Source organism: Macrobrachium nipponense, chromosome 27 (genome assembly GCF_015104395.2).
Source record: "Macrobrachium nipponense isolate FS-2020 chromosome 27, ASM1510439v2, whole genome shotgun sequence".
In the NCBI taxonomy this organism is placed as follows: Eukaryota; Metazoa; Arthropoda; class Malacostraca; order Decapoda; family Palaemonidae; genus Macrobrachium; species Macrobrachium nipponense.
In genome coordinates, this window is record NC_087216.1 from 29,937,461 (window position 1) to 29,942,460 (window position 5,000).

The following is a 5,000-nucleotide window of genomic DNA, read 5'->3' on the forward strand; positions in this document are numbered from 1 at the left end:
CTAAGAGTGGGTCCTTTCTTTCACCCCCCCTCCCCCCCCCTTGCATCTATGAGTAAAATTCTCTCCCAGATTTAAAGGAAAATAAAAATAAAATGAGAAAGAAGGGTTTTCGAGGGATAGGAAAGGAGGTCAATAATTACCAAACATGGTCAGCCCAATGAGACTAACTAGAGTAGTAAACTCTACGAAAGTAACGTTGTAAGGCTACACTTTTGCATTTTTCATAAACTTCTGAATATTAGTTCCTCACTCTTGTTAAGAGAATAACGAATATAATTAGATTTTTTTTTAAATTTCTCCCTAGGGCTCGCGCCTCCCCTGGAAATTGCTGATGCCCCCCTAGGGGGACGCGCGCCCCAGGTTAAGAACCACTGCTTTGTACTATGATCTTACGAGCTATTTATTATTCTTGCGATGCGCTATCTTACATGCTTAGTATCTCCAGTATTATCATCTTGAATTGTTCTACCTTAAGCACTGACTAGCTAAAGTTTTTAATCCACTGTTATGACCTGTATTATAAACTTATTTCCTGTTGCTGTCGCCCATCTTATCCTAGAATCCTTGTGTATGTCGCCCTAAACAAGCTACTTTCGTGTTTCTCTTTATGAGCAATACTATAGACTCTCTCTCTCTCTCTCCATTAACAAAGATCTCATTCTGATTTATTTTTCTGTAAAAGAAAATCATTGGGATGGTCTTCTCTGTACGTCCGCAGTCGTTCTGTCCGCCCTTAAAAACTACCGAGGCTAGAGGGCTGCAAATTGCTAAGTTGATCATCCACCCTCCAATCATCAAACATACCAAATTGCAGCCCTCTTGTCACAGTAATTCTTATTTTATATAAGGTTAAATCTAGCCATGATCGTGCTTCTGGCAACGTTATAGGGCAGGCTGAAAGTTTCATGGACCGTTTTCTATACGCTGTATAGAAAACTCGATTGTGTGGAGAAACTTCGGCGTATTTTTTACTTTGATTCTTTTGCTCCACATTCATGTCCTTTCAATTCAAGATTTGGCTTGCAGGTGTCCACGTATATGTATATATACGTGGACATATTCACATACGTATGTATATGTATGTGAATTGTTTATATCAGCATGTGCATGTTGGTGTGGCCAAACTACTTTTTAGCTATAGCTGATTTACTTAAGGTAGATTTTTGGGTGAGCCCTATGCCTACGAGACGTTTGTTTGGCGGCCGCTGATTGGCTGGGAGCTGCCTGCTTACCGGTACCAGCCAATCAGCGGCTGCTAAACAAACGTCTCGTAAGCACAGGGCTCATCCAAGAATCTACCTTAAGTGAACCAGCTATAGTAATTATTCAAACCATGCAACATATAGCAGATTGAAATGTAATCATTTTATATCCAATAATGAAAATTTGTCAATAAATGATGATGTCATCTCAGAAGACGAACTAGTCACGTACAAAAAAAAATCTTTATATTATTTGATTATACAAAGAGAGAGAAGAGAGAGAGAGAGAGAGAGAGAGAGAGAGAGAGAGAGAGAGAGCAGAAGATACTGGCAGAAAAACACTTCGCGAAACATGACAAACTTTTCGGAGAAGCTGGCTGATGAAGTGTACTCTACAGATCATGAAGTCAATTAAGTCTTCGGAGAAACAGTTTGTCCGAATTGTTTCTCTACAACTCTGGAAAGTTTTGATTTTTTTCTCTCTCCCTTCCTCCACCTTTCAGCCTCGGACCTAAGGAGGAGTCCCTTTTCCTCCTCTTGACAATTAGGATGAGATTAAATTCGTTATAAATATGGTCAAGTACAGCCACCAACTCCAACTCCAACGCACGTTAGTGAGAAAAAGTGAAAAGGTGAGTTAACAAGTAACGAAACAATAGGAATAATATTGCTGAGAGAAATTATAGTTATATATACTATATATATATAATATATATATATATATATATATGTATATATATACACACACACACACACATATATATATATTAAATAGATATATATATATATATATATATATATATATATATATATATATATATATATTATGTAATCCCCACGGTATACGTCCAGATGGAAACTACAGAAATATAATACCAAGGTATTAGTATAAGAGAGAGAGAGAGAGAGAGAGAGAGAGAGAGAGAGAGAGAGAGAGAGAGGGGGGGGGTGGGGGGGGAGGAGGGTGACATGCTATTATGTAATCCCCACGGTATACGCCCATATGGAAATCTACAGAAATATGATATCAAGGTATTGTAGAAAGGGAGAGAGAGAGAGAGAGAGAGAGAGAGAGAGAGAGAGAGAGAGTCGATAGTAAGAGCTCCTGATTTTTAGTAAGTCCATCCATTAAGGCGGCGACTTGCCTAATGGCGCCCTATTATGCGAGGAAGGCGGAGCACATCCCGCCCGCGTTAAAATTCCCCGTCCAATATTTATCAAGCTTCACTTTTGTACTCTGACGCTGGGATGTTCTATTAGACGGCCTGCCACAGGATGTCGTTCACGTTTTTATTCTTTTCACTCCTTTTCAGGGGAAGGACGGGGCTGGAAAAAGGAAGGAAGAAAGGATAACATCAGAGAAGAGGCCGGAGCCATGTGTAATCTGGAAATGCGTTTTCTAAGGATCGGCTGCAGACACACACACACACACACACACAAAAGAAAGGCCACGCCAATAATTCGTAGTGCTAAACTTGAACATTCAATGATTAATGTAATGAAAACAAGTTTCTGAAGGCAGCTTCAAGCCATTCCCATCATTATTTGTGTTTTACAAAAAAAAAAAAAAACAAGTAACATAAATAGATTGTTGAAATGACATTAACCAAGGGTAATAAGAAAAGTAGTCTTGCGATCATGTAGTTATTAGGCAATGCTAAGTGTGGTATTTAGAATTAACATATTTGACTGTATTTGAAACTAAACTCGGTTTAGAAAGCAATGTGGTCGTAATTTTTTACCCTTTTTCTTTTTTAATTTCGATAACTTTGAGGCCAAAACCACGGTGATTAGAATTTAGTGGGGCTTTCTCTACCGTTCACGTTAAGTTATCGATTCTATTACCATAATATGACAGTTTCATATATGGTCATAACGTTTCATAATGAAACGTTATCCAAGTCAACAGGATGGCGACAGTAGATTTGTGGGTGATTGTGGCTAACAGGAAGGAAATGATCACTACTGATGTGATCTAAAAATACTCTCACGTATTATTCACTGGGACTACAAACATCTTCAGGATTGTGACCATCTATTATGCATTCCAGAGCCGACAAGAATGCATAGTAAAGTATACTTGTTATCAGACCAAAAGTGAGTCAATGATTTTAAAGAAAAGTTCTAATATCATGTTTTAGGACTATCAACCACTTAGTCACTTTTCTAGTGTGTCAATTCCATGAAACACGAATTTCAATGTAAAAATAACGCTACATGAAAGTATAATGTACAATCATGACTCGATAAACTTACTTAACCAAAGCCTTATATAGATATATATATATATATATATATATATATATATATATATATATATATATATATATATATATAGATCTTAAAAGTATTCGATACTTCAATCCAGATGTTTATACTCCTTATATATTTATTTATATATAATATATAATATATATATATATATAATATATTACTATATATACATAATATAGTATATATAAATATATATATATATATATATATATATATACTATTACTATATATATATATATCTATAGTATATATATTATATATATATATATATATCTTAAAATATAAATATAATTATAATATATATATATATATATATATATAATATAAATATATATACATATATATATATATATAGATATATATATAATATATATGATATATTATATACATACATAGATATATATATATATATCTAATATAATAGATAATATATATATAATATTAATATAATATATATAATAATATATATTATATATATTAGGAATAAATATATATATATATATATATATAAATATAGATATATATAATTATATATATATATCTATATATATATATATATATATATAATATGGAGTATAAACATCTGGATTATGAACTTAGCAAAGCTTTAGAGTTTTTTGGTTTCGCTGCATTTCGGATTCCCGTTAAAAAGAATGTCGAATACTTTTAATGGCCATTGTTTATTCAAGCATATTTTCTTATATCTTTTTTTATTTGATTTGCCTACCAGTGAAAATGAACCTATTTTTGTGTTAATCACCAGAAGAGTAGCATGAGAAGCTAAACTAAAACCAACTATATGACGATGGAGAAATAAATGCGGGAACCAAAATAAGACGGGTTGATTTAAAAAGGAGGGAGAAAAGGGAACGATGAAAATGAGAGAAAAAAAAGCGAGGTGAAAATCCAGTCTAACAAGCCGGAGTTTTTGAAGTTCACATAATCTGAGAGCGAAAATGAATAAACCTGCCATGTCCAAACTGCAAGAGCTCACACACGCCATGCAACGATGGGAATATCCTAGATTAATGTTCCTAAAGGATTTATGAAATTTGCAGGATTTCGTGACAAATCTTTTTTACTTATAGAATGGCGTTTAATGAAATAAGCACATGATTTACGTATATCAATATGTTATGGAAAATGTAAGCGTTCGTGACTTAAATAGATTGCATGATTATGCAAGGAATCGTATTTTAAGTAAATGATAGTTTAGTAACTACTTTACATATATATAGATTTTTACTCATCTGCACCCTCCTGTCTCATAGGACTCACTCAAGAGCAGTTCAGCTGACAATAATAATTACAATTGTCTCCAAGGTATAGAAAGGGACATCGTCCAAGCCTTTTCCACTTCCTGTTTATCAGAATTTCATGTACAAATGAAACTTCTGCTAATGGAAGTTATCGTACTCTCAAATCGAAAGAATGTTTCACTAACAGCTCATAGCCATCCTATGATTTATGCCCATATAGTAATATAGAATGTTCCAAATTGATGCATACATTCGACATTCGATC